Source organism: Dama dama, chromosome 11 (genome assembly GCF_033118175.1).
Source record: "Dama dama isolate Ldn47 chromosome 11, ASM3311817v1, whole genome shotgun sequence".
Lineage (NCBI taxonomy): Eukaryota > Metazoa > Chordata > Mammalia > Artiodactyla > Cervidae > Dama > Dama dama.
Window position 1 is genome coordinate 82,424,967 of NC_083691.1, and position 13,951 is coordinate 82,438,917.

At 44.8% G+C, this 13,951-nt stretch overlaps 1 protein-coding gene across 1 annotated transcript in view; it reads right to left on the reverse strand.

Annotated features, from left to right (window-relative positions):
- The window catches only part of GALM (galactose mutarotase), a 62,947-nt gene that overhangs the window by 24,166 nt on the left and 24,830 nt on the right, over positions 1-13,951 (reverse strand). The window lies entirely within an intron of this gene.

Sequence of the window (13,951 nt, forward strand, 5' to 3'; positions counted from 1 at the left end):
CACTGTAGCCCCTCCCTCATGAAGTTGTCATGAGGATTAAGAACAGTTAATACACGGTTCTTTGTACAGTGCTTCATACCCAGGCAGTATGGTTCCAGAGCAGGTGGTTCTTAACCATCATATTATCCTAACTCTCATAAAGGTTAAGTCTAGTTAGTACAATTATTACTGACTAAGGGAGAGACGTGGGCTTCCTTGGTGGCTCAGCAATAAAGAATCTGCTTGTGATGCAGGAGACATGGGTTTGATCCCTGGGTCGGGAAGATCCCCTGGAGAAGGAAACAGCAGCCCACTCACTCCAGTATTCCTGCCTGGGGAATCTCATGGACAGAGGAGCCTGGCGGGCTACAGTCCATGGGGTTGCAAAGAGTCGGACACGATTTAGCGACTGAACCACCAACCAAGGAGAGTTGTAGCTAAACCACAGTAGGTGTGAAAATGACTTTAAGGATGTGGTTGGCAGTCAGTTCGATGGAAGTTACGTAAAGACTGTAATGAGGTGTTGACAGTTCTTGTTACTGTTTGCAGCAGAGGCATCACAGGATGACCTGAGGATGTTCTGCCTCAAGAAGAAATGACTCTGAGGTGACAGGACAGCTGCCTGCTAAAGTTATGAGCCTGCTGTTTAGGGACCCAAGGCCCACAACTAAGCCAGATGGGGGCCAGCCCTAGGTAGACAGATTTCAGCTCAATATCAGGAAGGCCTTTCTGACATGCTGGCCCAGGATGGGCAGTGAGCATCCTGTCCAGTGTCAGAAAAGCCAACAGTTCTGAGATTCAAATATTCGACAGGTGAGTGGTGGTTGGAGAAGATAAGGTCCTGTCCAGCTGGGACATTCCAGGTACAACGGCCCATGTGACAAACACAATGCAGAAAGTTGTTCCCTTCGGGGGCACCCTGTGATATCTGGTTAACTCTTTCCTCTTTTTTAAATAAAAATCTCAGCTTGTCTTACCTAAGGAAGCCATTGATTGAGAGCAGTTCTTTCCAGAATGAGCTACAAAGAAAGGATTTTTGTAAGAGAGGCCCTGGGTCTTCCCTGGTGGTCCAGTGGTTGAGAATTCACCTTGCAAGGCAGGATCCCTGGTCCAGGAAGACTGCACGTGCTGCAGGGCAACAAAGCCCATACACTGCAACTACTGAAGCCTGCATGCTCTAGAGCCCATGCCTCACAACAGAAGAAGGCATCACGCATCGCAGCTAGAGAGTAGCCCCTGCTCACCACAACTAGAGCGAGCCTACGGACAGCAATGAAGACCCAGCGCAGCCAACAATAAAAAAAAATTTTTTTTTTTTTTTAAAAGCATTGACGTGTGAAGTGCTGGAGCAGAGTGGGGTATAGAGATAGCTAAGGGGTAGCAGGAGGACTCGGGATTGTTGAGAAGAGGAGTCAATGAGCAGAAATAGGTTCCCAGAGTGGGGAAAGCAACAAAAGTTACAGGAGGTTACACAGAGTTGTGTAGAGCCTTTTCAACAGCTACTCAAAGCACGGACCAGGGACCATCAGCGCAGGCATCACCTGGTGCTTGTTAGAAACAGGCCCCACCCACACCAAGTCAGAGTCATCGACAAGTCCACCAGGTGACCCGTGTGCACTTTAAAGGTGAAAGGCGGGGATGCGGAAACCATCTGAGAGAGACCCGGGCTCACGTGTGCTGTGCCTCTGTCTCCAAAAGAAAAAGAAAAAAAGGTGGGGCCGGAGGAAGACCTGGAGTCTGGTCTCCGTGGGGATGGCCCAGCTGTGCCTTCCAGCCCAAGCCACTCCAGTGAAGTCTGTGACTTCAGTCGGGTTCAGAACAGTCAGCCAAATCTGCATAAGGAAGCCAGCGGTAATGGGGCCTGTGGGCACAGCTACTCATCTGACATCTAATTAAGCCATCTTGACGAATCATCTCTAGAATGCCCGTTATTATTTTAGGAAATGACATAAAGAGAATGATAATTAAAAGTAACAGCCTCGGTGTGAATTTGGACTTCATTCCAGTGGTTGGCAAGTTAAGCACCTTGGGATTTTTTTTTTAAGGTAACATTTCTATAAATTTTCATAGATCACACAACCTCAAAGCTTGTCTCTGCTGCAGGTTTTTTCTCTTTCCTTTGCCACTGCTTTGAGTTTGCAGCTTTATGCTACTGCTGTTTTTTTTTTTTTTTTTCTTTTTTCCCCACTGAGAACTTTTTGATCTTGACTTACAGTGGGGGAGGGCACTGCTTCTGGATATTCCATGCCATCTAAAGCAGAAAATGCCGAACACCGTCACATGACATTTTTCAGGTGAGAAGGCAATTTTACACTTCACAGATGGGCCCGTGTGAGGCCTGTTCACGCAAAGGGTTTTTCCACCCCAGACTTTCACCCGGATGGTATCTGGGGATTTGCGCTGAAGTTCACCCACTGCCTTCCTGCTAGACCCGCTCTCCTCCCGAGCACCGACGTGTTCCCCTGGTCTTCAAGGTATCCGTCAGGGCGCTCACATCCTTTGTCACCTGCCCGGGCCCACTGTCTATGACCTGAGCCACTCGGTCAGTAACACCCTCGCTGTCCGGCCTACGCCCTGTCCCCTCCTCCTGCTCCTCCTTCCTGACAAAATGCAACAAGGGATCATCCCACAATCCACCTTCTCTGCTTCTGACTCCAGCTACTGAGAGAAATGGAGAGAACCCCCAGAGACAACTGAACCCACCACAATTTCACAGTCGCTGTCCTCTCGTGGATTCTCAGCAGCACTTGCAAACATCTCACTCCTCTTCAGTCAGCTCTGCTCCTCTCCCACCAAAGCCCTCCTCTTCCTTGATCCTGCATTTCCATCTTAGGGAGGCATCCTCTTCCCTCTTTTCGAGTTGTTTGAACGCAGATTCAACACCAGGGGCTTCCTGAGCTCACTTAGGCAGCTTTTACAAGTTCAGATTCCCTGGCTCTACATTCGAGCAAATGAATGAGACTCTCTAGGGAGGTCCCGAGATGCCGTATCTAGACATTGCCTTAGCTGGGAACCACTCACTGGCCTACATTCCCTGACCCTCTCGCCTCATTTCCAGTTACTCACCAGCTGTCAGCCTGCCATCTCTCCTCACACTCTGAGAAACAGGGCAGCAGTGACAGTCACTACGACCCAGGCACGCCACCCAGGTTTCCCAGGACCTCTCTGGGAACTGACGTGGCTGGGCACTCCAAGACTGCTGGGTACGTTTTCTCTTTTTTTCGCCTTCTTCCTCTGACCATCTTCCTCAATGCCATTAGTGTCAGTCTTTCTTGCACTTTAAATAAATTTGGTGGGGGCCTCCAGTTCCCCTGGGTTCAGCCCTCAGACCCCTTGACCATCTCAGTCTATGGCTCCTCCCTGGGAAATCCATACGGCTTAATCTACAAAACACATGCTGAATTGCACTCCTGCTCTCATTTCTCTCCTAACCTATCCATTCGTCCACCTCCTTGCTGGACATCCCCACCTGGTTGCCCCCCAGGCATCTTAACCTCAAAAATCCCTGAGACCAAATCCACAGTTCCCCCAGCCCCTCCCTTCCTTCATTCCAGCCCTGTGCCAGCTCGTCCTCCTTATCCTGTGCTACTTAATATCTCTTAATATCTCCATTTCTGCTGCCCGGGAGCTGCCCTAGAAACCCAGACGCCATCCTATAGCCTTCCTGCTTCCTCATCTACCACATGTCATTCAGGCTTCCTGACTTTTACCTCTTAAATATTGTAAGACTACACTTCTCCCATCTGACTTCTTGTTCCGGTCATCCTTATTTCTTGCTTAGACTACTGAAATAGACTCTACCTCAGACTCTGTCTCTAGTCAAGCCCCACTCCTGACAGTGGCTGGGGTGATATCTGTAAAATGCCAGTCTTGCTAGGTCCATCCCCTGACTTAAATGCTTCAAAGTCTTCCAGGAATGAAAGATAAAATCCTAGCTCCTTAGGATGGCACAGAATTCCCATGGTGACTATATTCAACTACCAGGCTGGGACCAGGGTGAGGCAATCAAGGACCCAGGGTTCAAAACTTAAGGAGACACTCATTCTCGGGTGCCGACCCTGCACCTTCATGGCCATGAGAGTGAGTGCTGCCTTACATTTTGCACCATAAAATTGCCCCACCCTAGCCTCCACCCTGCCCAAACTGTCTCTGTAGCTTTTGACTTAACAGTCCACCCCCCACTCCCACATTTTGTGCTTAGTACTCTTACTCTCCTTGTTGCTAGACCCTCACAGACACACTTCTCAAAGCTCAGAGTGATATCCAGAACGCCTCTTCCAAGCCTATCTCTATGGTCCCTTAGTTCCATGGGCATCACCGCTGCCACTGCCCTGACTACATCAGAGTCTCCACTCCCTGTGAGCTTTCTCAAGAGCACAGATACTGTTTCTCTGGCTAGCACCCCAGGCAGCACGTAGCAGTCCACAGGTGTTCTACCAATGTTAGCTGAACTGAATACAAGTCTGCTCTGAGAACTCGCTTGAGTTAGCCTCAGACCCACAGCTACCTCTCATCCCCTTCAGAATGACCTCTTAAGGACTGCTATGCGCCAGCTATAAACGAGAGTCAGGCCTCTGTCCAGACCTCCGAGGGCAGAGAGGTGGCTGTTAAACCATCAGCTTTCAAAGGGTGTTAGTCAGAGTTCTAGCAAACTCCCCTTCTGACAAATTAACTTGATGTTAGTCTGAACTTTCCAGAGGAGTTATACAATGTCTGGCCAAGCACTATTTCTGAGCTTTCTTCCTGCCAAATTTCCACCATGCTGGCTCATGCTTGCCAAACTTGTAGCAGTGATATTTTCTAGCAGGGAACACAAGTAGCTTTGGGAGTTATTCTGGATCTCATAAAGTTGTTCCCGGGCCATTTTATAGAGTGGGATTCAGTAACACATCCCCTCGGGGGGTATTGTTGCTGCCAGGAGAGGTCCTTGGAGTTTCTACTGTTGAGCTTCCTTGAGTACCCTCTAGGAGGGATCTGTCATAGACAAAACAGCTCTAGTTTTGATGCACCAGTGTTACTCCTTTAGTGTCATTCAAGTACTTTCTTAACTGTAGCCTTATTTAGGGGCTTCCCTGGCGACTCTGACAGTAAAGTGAAAGTGAAGTCACTCAGTCGTGTCCGACTCTTTGCCACCCCATGGACTGTAGCCTACCAGGCTTCTCCGTCCATGGGATTTTCCAGGCAAGAATACTGGAGTGGGTTACCATTTCCCTCTCCAGGAGATCTTCCAGACCCAGGGATTGAACCCGGGTCTCCCGCATTGTAGGCAGACACTTTACGGTCTGAGCAACCAGGGAAGTCCTGGTAAAGTGTCTGCCTGAATTGCGGGAGACCCAGGTTCGATCCCTGGGTCAGGAAGATACCCTGGAGGAAGAAATGGCAACCCACTCCAGTACTCTTGCCTGGAAAATTCCATGGACAGAGGAGCCTGGTGGTCTACAGTCCATGGGGTCGCAGAGAATGCGAACACTCAGAACATGACTGAGTGACTTCACTTTCACTTTATTTCTTTGGGGATGCGACCTGTGCTATGTCCATAGCTGTATGTCCTCCACACAGCCTGGATATACCTAATTTGCTCATCCTTTTACCTTCCCCAGGGCTGTATTGTACCTGGCACCTAGTACGTGATGTCATCTGGCGACAGGGCATGGGAGGAGAAACTTGGGGGACAGCCTTGGACCTGGAGGGGCTAGTCTCCAGAACTGCAGAGCTGAGGGTAACAGACAGAACACCATGCTCTGGCTTTCCACTTACAGGGAGGCCCAGGAATACTGGAGCGGGTAGTCTACCCCTTCTCCAGGCGATCTTCCTGACCCAGGGATCGAACCCAGGTGACTGCATTGTGGGCAGATTCTTTACCATCTGAGCCACAGGGATGGGGAAAGGAAGAAGTAATTGATAGCATGTGCAGGGTGGCTACTTCTTGGTTTCACTTTTCTGTTTAGCATAGATAAGTTTTCTAGCTTCAAGCCAAAGAAACCCAACCTGAAACTCCCGTCTAGCTCCCTACTTTGGATCTATAACTCCTAAATCCTGATAGAATATCTGAAGAAGACGTAGACTTAATGGAGAGGAAAATAAGCCAGGGCACATAAACTCTGAAACAGATTATGTCATTACAAAACCCCCAGAGCAACAAAGAATCCACTGTTTCCAGGAAGTAGGGGAAATATTTCTAAGGAGGAAGTGGGAGGCTTGAGGAGAGTGGGGGTCTGTGCAGCAAGGAAGGGTTATCAGCTGGTCCCAGTGGTTGGGAGGGAGGTACTGAAACAGCGTGAGGTGTGAGTGAGGCACCGGGGAAGCAGCTGGTGTCTGGCCTGGGAGCCATGTAAAACTTTTTTTTAAACTGGAAAGTATTATAAAGTAAGATTTGCATTTTGGCTAGATAACTTTAGTAACTAGATGGAGGACAAATCTAGAGAGATTTTTCACCCCATGGTTAAAGAACTGTTGTCCGCATTCATTTGTTCTTTCACTGATCCCAATTTATGAAGTTTGTAATATAAGCCAGGCACTGATCTAGAGAAGAAAAGATAGCCTACACCAGGACTCAGTAACACATATTGAGGAGACGGGTTCAAGAAATACTTTGTTGTTAAAAATCATCAAGACCTTGGAACTTCCCTGGTGGGCCAATGCAGGGGAAACGGGTTCGATCCCTGGTCCAGGAAGATCCCACATGCAGCAAGGCAACTAGGCCCATGTCCTACAAATACTGAACTCAGGAGCCACAACTACTGAAGCCCTCATGCCCTAGAGCTCATGCTGCACAACAGGAGAAGCCACTGTAACGAGCAGCCTGCGCACTGCAGCTAGAGAGCAGCCCCCCTCTCGGCAACTAGAGAAAGCCTGTGTGGAGCAAGGAAGACTCAGCACAACCATAAATGAACAAAAGTTTTAAAAAATCCTCAGGACCTAGTGACTAACAACATGGGGATAGGTGGGGGGAGGGACTGAAAAGGAAAGAGGAAGCACACTGATGGATGGTTGGAACTAATACTGTGTCCAGAGGATTTTTAGAGTATACTCTGTATGATACCATAATGATGAATACATGTCATTATACCTTTGTCCAAACCCACTGAATTACACCACACGAAGAGTGAACCCTAGGGAATTCCCTGGTGGTTCAGTGGTTAGGAATCTGCTTCCACTGCAGGAACTAAGATCCTGCAAGATGCATGGCATAGCCAAAAAAAAAAAAAAAAGTGAACCCTAATGTAAATTGTGAACGTTGGGTGATAAAGATGTGTCAGTGTAGGTTTATCAATTATAATAAATGCACCATCCTGGTGGAGGATGTTGATAACAGGGAGGTTATGCATATGTGGGGCTTCTCTGATGGCTCAGTGGTAAAGAATCCAGCCGCCAATGCAGGAGACGCAACCTGCTCCAGTCTTCTTGCCTGGGAAATTCTATGGACTGGGGAACCTGGCGGAATACAGTCCATGGGGTGGCAAGAGAGTTGGACATACTTCAGTTGCTCAGTCTTGTCTGACTCTTTCTGACCCCATGGACTGCAGCATGCCAGGCTTCCCTGTCCATCACCAATTCCCAGAGCTTACTCAAACTCATGTCCATCGAGTCAGTGATGCCATCCAACCATCTTATCCTCTGTCGTCCCCTTCTCCTCCTGCCTTCAATCTTTCCCAGCATCAGGGTCTTTTCCAAGGAGTCAGTTCTTTGTATCAGATGGCCAAAGTATTGGAGTTTCAGCTTCAACATCAATCCTTCCAATGAATATTCAGGGCTGAATAAGTTGGACACAACTTAGCAGCTAAACAACAGTAACATGCATATGTCAGAATAGAGGGTATGGAAAATATCTGTATTTTCTGTTCAATTTTTCTGTGAACCTAAAACTTATCTAAAAAAGATTAAGCCTTATTAAAAAAAATCAGTAGGACCTGACGATGATATTGAGCGGGGTTGGGAGGTAGTATGAAAAGGTAAGAGGAAACCTATTGATGGAGGGTTGAAACTAATTCTATACCCATTACTTTAGAATTACATAAAGTCCAAAGGAATTTTCTGTAAGAAGCTCTGCAAAGATTAAAACACATAGATCAAAACAGTCTTCATTTGCACTATCTTTGAACCAGGAGACTACTTTGGAATTTGTTATTTCTCCAGGTCAGAGAGTTAGACCTGCCCTAGGGAAGTAATTATAAAATCAACTGAATTGTAGGTTGAACCCAGAGAGGTTGAAATAAAATACAAACGTCTTGCTGAGCTTCTCTCTGCAGCCTCGTGGTAAGCCTTTCCTACCAGTTCTAATTTTGTCAAAATGGGGTTGCTTTCATGTAATTTTAGAAGGAGCTTTCAAAAATGGAGAGCAGCAAGAACCGCAAGTGAACACAGATGGGCTGGGGGACAGGGTGGATTTCATTTTATAAAAATGAAAAGTATCTCATCTCAAGGAAGAGAAGAAGATGAGTCTTTACTAATGTTACTTTAAGAGGCAAATCAAATCATTCACTTTGTTAACTTAATTCCTTATCTACAACTACGAGTAAAGAATAGCAAAATTAGAAGAAGAAAAAAAAAAAGCTGTGTGCTCTAAATGCCTATAAAGACACATGCTTAATTCTGCACTATGTTGTATGCATCATAAAGTCTTGCTGGGCAGGTGGCCCAGATCGCCTCCAAGTCTCACAGTTCTGTAAGGCAAAAGGATGAAATATAATATTTACAGCCCTGGGAATGAATTAATCCCTGGAGAAAAGAAGGACTGAATTTTCTCACCTGCTCACATTCAGCGGGCTCAGAACCTGAGCAGGGCACCAAGGACCGGTTTCCTCCTGTTGCCACAGGGCAGGATACCAGATTCAAGCCTTGAAGCTAAATATCTGACCTGTCAGTGCTGGGTCTCTGTGGACTTCCACCTGTTTTTCCTGGTAAACAGCTTCTAGGAGTTTCACCTCTGGGAAACTGCAGGGACAGCCCTGACGACAACATCAAAAACATTCTCAAGAATAGCTGAAGATGCCTCAGGTAACAGAGTATGTGCCCATCCCAAGCAGTAGCAAATGCTATATGGGCTGCACTTTTTTTTTTTAAGTAGAGAAAAACAGCTGCTCAGAAGAAGCTAAGCTCCACGAACTGCTGATATGCAAACCCAGCGTTGACAGCTGAGCTGCAGCTTTGCTCCTGGTCTACAGGTGAAATGAGCTCTCAGCCTTGCAGAGACCTGTTGGTGCAGGAGAGAGGTGTCTGTGAGCAAGGACCAGGCCTCACACTTGCTGGGGCATTTCTGGTGGGCTTTGAGGAAAAGGACAGCCTTCTACCAGAGCAGAGAAAGGGGAAGAATGAAGAGGCCACATAGTGCAGGCTGTTGTCTTCCATGCTTTATTGACAGAAAGGGCTGAAGACATTTTATATGTCCTTCCAAAACTGTCACCAGGAAGAAAGGCAGGAGTAGAACAGCTGCCCAAGGTTGCTGGAGGTCCTTGCGCCCTGCCTGTAGTAGAGGTCTAAAGGCAGCTATGGGACTTCCCTGGTGGTCCAGTGGTTAAGAATCCGCCTGCCAATGCAAGGGACACGGGCTTGATTCCTGGTCTAGGAAGATTCCACAAGCTGTGGGGAAACTAAGCCTGTGCGTCACAACTACTGAAGCCCTTGTGCACTAGAGCTTTTTCTCTGCAACAAGAGGAGCCACTGCAATGAGAAGCACAGACTCTGCGGCTAGAATAAAGCCCTCATGCAGCAACGAAAACCCAGTGGAGCCAAAAATAAAATTAGAAAAAAATAATAAACACAGCTATAAGTTTAAGATGAGGGGATCTCATCATATTATGCTTGCTTTGTTCCCTGAAATTCTCTGTCAGAGTATTCCTTTCCTCTCTCTGTAATAACACCCAGTCAGTAAGACTGAGAAAAACAAAATGGAGGACAGGACTTTACTTCTACCCCAAACACACATGGGGGGAAAGTTCCTTTTTACTGAGTAGCTCAGCCATAGTATTACAACTACTGTACAGTAAGAGGTGTTACTTTCTCATATAATGGGTTTTCCCATTACCTGAAAAGTTATTTACTGAGGGTCTGTAACCAAGGTAAAACACCCCCAAAGTTTAGATCTGCATCAGCATTTCCCTTAAGAGCTCAGGTTACAGCTTTCATGAAGGAGGTGAAAAACAAATATAAATTAACAGCCACAAAAGATGGAGACTTGGCTTCTATCTTTGTCTCTCTCTCTTTTTTCTTTGTAAATATTTTGAACAAACTTGTTTTCTGTTTTCTTTGCAGAAAAGCAGAAATAAACTGAGAAAAAGGAGAAACGGGAAGGAAAATAGTGAGAGAAGTGGGGAGGCCACCTGTATAAAAGGTGGCAGAAGAATGAGAACTGACAACCATCCAAAGCTTTATTTATTTAGTTCCTAGCTTTCTGTTTCTTGGCTATATGGTGATCCTGTCTGTCTATATAGTCAAGAAATTCATTTACTTTTCTTTTTTTCCCTCTCTTTTCTTCCTTTCCCATCTCCCAGAACATTTTTTGACATCTAACCATCTGTAGGATACAGGTCTAGTTAAGAGCCTCAGTTTTAATACCAGACTGCCTTGGTTTGATCCCCAGCCTTTCACTGCTCTTTAACTGAGTGCCCCTCAGAACGTGACTCAAACTCCTTGTGTTACAGTTTCCACCTCCATTAAATAAGAAAAATGAGCAGAACCTGGTTATAGGGTTGTGGTATGGACTCTTTATTTATAAAGGGCTCTCTGAAATGCCAGCCATGATTATTATAAACCCTCACCTCATCTCTCAGGTAAACAGTATCTTCCTTTGACTCAACACGACTGCCGTCTCTAGTTACTGTATATCAGTTCCCAGAACTCTTAATGAGTGCGGCTGGTCTAACATGTTTCTTGTAGCCTGTCTCAAGGAAGTGGGCCTGGGGTTCAGTGCAGCCCAGTTCTGGCTGAATACCTGGTACACCTGTGAGTCTGCCCTGGGTAGATTGACCTTGAACCCCAGGCAAGCCTAGGGTCATCCAGGGCCAACCCAGGATTGCAGCCGTACCAGAGCCTGGTGCAGATCTGACCTGGCCCCCACAAACCTCTATTGATCCATCCATAATTTTCTGCCACCAAAAGCATGCCCTGAATGCTTCAGAAGCCAAGCACTTCCCTGGGGACAGTCTTGCTGTTTCCTGCACTGCCCATTCTTGTTCATCTCCATCCAAAACATCTTTGTCCTTCTCACTACCTGGCGAAATTCTATGTGCCCTTCCAAGATTTATTTCATTCTCATCTCTTCTATCTGGGAATTACATCTATCTTGACATTATTTTCCAGGTTAGTGGATAATATTCTGGCTGACTCCTCCACCAGTCAATTTCTGGTGAGCCCAGCTACACTGGGGAGGCTTTTTTTTTTTCATGGTACAATAAAAGCACACGGGGCTGGTGCACTGGGAAGACCCAGAGGGATGGGGTGGGGAGGGAGGTGGGGGGGGGATCAGGATGGGGAACACATGTAAATCCATGGCAGATTCATGTCAATGTATGGCAAAAAACACTACAATATTGTAAAGTAATTAGCCTCCAACTAATAAAAATAAATGGGAAAAAAAAATTAAAGCACATATTGGGCAAGAAAAATTTTTTTCTAAGAAGAAACATATTTCAGTGAATGTTTAAACCATAGAACAAACTCCCACAACAAAAGCAGAAACTATCATGAAATTTTTAATCTTCACCCTTTCAAGTCCTTCATCTTCAGAGCCAGGTAAACAGAACCTCAAAATCCACCATCATTACCAAAATCGGGGAGGCATTTCTGAATGACCAAATGACTCTGGACTGGCCTCAGTTAAGCCACTTGCCTGTGGGCTTTTGGGTAATGTTAAGAGTCAGATAACGGAGAATGGATACATTTATATGTATTCTGAGTTACTTTGCTGTCCACGTGAAACTATCACAACATTGTTAATTGGCTATACTCTAATATAAAATAAAAAGTTTAAAAAAGAGATGTAATCTGAGCTCCTACAGATTTCTTCTTGGCTAAAAGTTGGCCAGACATGTGAAATCTTACATCACTGAGGAGGAGAATAGAAGTTACCGCCCTTTTTGGAGGAAGTTCCAAAGGAACAATAGTTGTTTCTTAAGCATTTCTGAGAAAGAAGGAAGAAAAAAAAATCCCTATAATTTCAGTTTAAGTGCCACTGGGCAAACAGATATAACCTATGAGGGAACAGCTAAAGTATGATTATGTAAAAGAAAATCACAAATTTTTCAAGAGCTCTGAAGTTGTTGCAACTTATTTATGTAATAGAGTTCTAAAGAATTTGAAGGATGTGAAGATTGCAGTAAAATGTTATACTAAGAGCCTTATAGAATTACAGAATGTAAGAGTTACAAGTGACTTTATAGACCAATTGTTGGTTCTTAATCATGAGTATGGGGCTTCCTCCGTGGCTCAGCGGTAAAGAATCTGCCTGCCAATGCAGGAGACACAAGTCTGCTCCCTGGGTAGGGAAGATCCCCTGGAGGAAGGCATGGCAACCCACTCCAGTATTCTTGCGAGGAAATTCCCATGGGCAGAGGAGCCTGGTGGGCTATAGTCCATGGGGTCGCAAAGAGTTGGACATGACTGAAGCAATTGAGTGCACAGGCAATCATGAATACACGATAAAATTTTCACTGGTCCACAGAAAACTAAAATAGATTTGGATAATCAGTTGTCACACTCTTTTACAAAGTAAGATAAGTTCAATTTAAAAGGTCCTTCTTTATTCCAAGATTAAATTTTTCCCATTTTTGTGGTATTAATATATTCTTTCTTTTATGAAAAACGGTGACTACGAATGGTAGTTTTTTTTTTTAATGTAGCCTATTTAACTCTGCTTCTTATTATTATCCCAATCAGTTAAATTTTTTAAATCAAAATATAATATGCATATATTCCCAATTAATTTTAATAGCTCTGTATTTGTAACAGCTTTCTAGCCTTGGCAAAATGAAAAGTTGAACAACCTGAGATAAATCTCCCTAATTTTTTAAAATAAAATTAATGGTATGATTTATAAAAATTTATGAACCCTGATTGAGTCCAACATCCTATTTAAAAAAAAAAAAAAAAATGGAGTCTAGAGAGTTTAAATATTAAAGTATTATACACGCACTGAAGGTCCCATAGCCAGTCAATAGCCAAGCCAAGACTGGAACCTGGGCTCTTGCCTCCTGAAAGTTCAGAGCTTTTACAGCCTACTCAGCCTCACAGGTGTCCAGGATTAGTATAGAGGGGAGAATTTGACCTAAAGCTACTTACAGTGCAGAACTGTGATGAATGTGAGTTTTACATGGTCAATTAGATTACAAGTTAAGTTGTATTATGCTTTGCCACAATTATCTCTTATAATCATGACAAATAATCTTTACCTGGCATGAATTAGGCATTTTTTTGTGTGTGATTTTCATCTGATCAAAACTCAGTAGGATAGCATAAAATTTTGTAAATATACAGAAAGAAATATGCCCTTATTTCATCACCTTGCTTGTAAGCTGCTTACCTCATTTTCTTGTCAGTCACACAACAGTAGCTGCCACTATTTTTCCCTTGCAGCTCACAACATAAGAGTTCCAATGCAATAATTCTGCATCTACCTATTGAGCCATGTCCATATCAGATAACACAGGTTATCAGACCAAGGTAAATATAAAAAAAACCCTGGAGCCAGGAAAACATTCAACTCTGTGATGCTAAAAAATTGTAATCACGGGAGTTGATGAAGAAAGCATTTGTCTTTCTAGACTTCTGCTCTGCCTTCCCTTCATCCTCTACTTTTACTTTAGATTTCTTTGATGATGCTTTTAACATTCACCTTATCTCTGATTTTAACAAAATCCCAATAAGAATATGTACATACTGCTTTGGGGGTAATTACTCCAAGTTAATTTCTATAACCTGCCACAAGTAACAGTACCCCTGCAAGTCATCTTGTTGTCATCCTTCTGTCCCCTGGAGC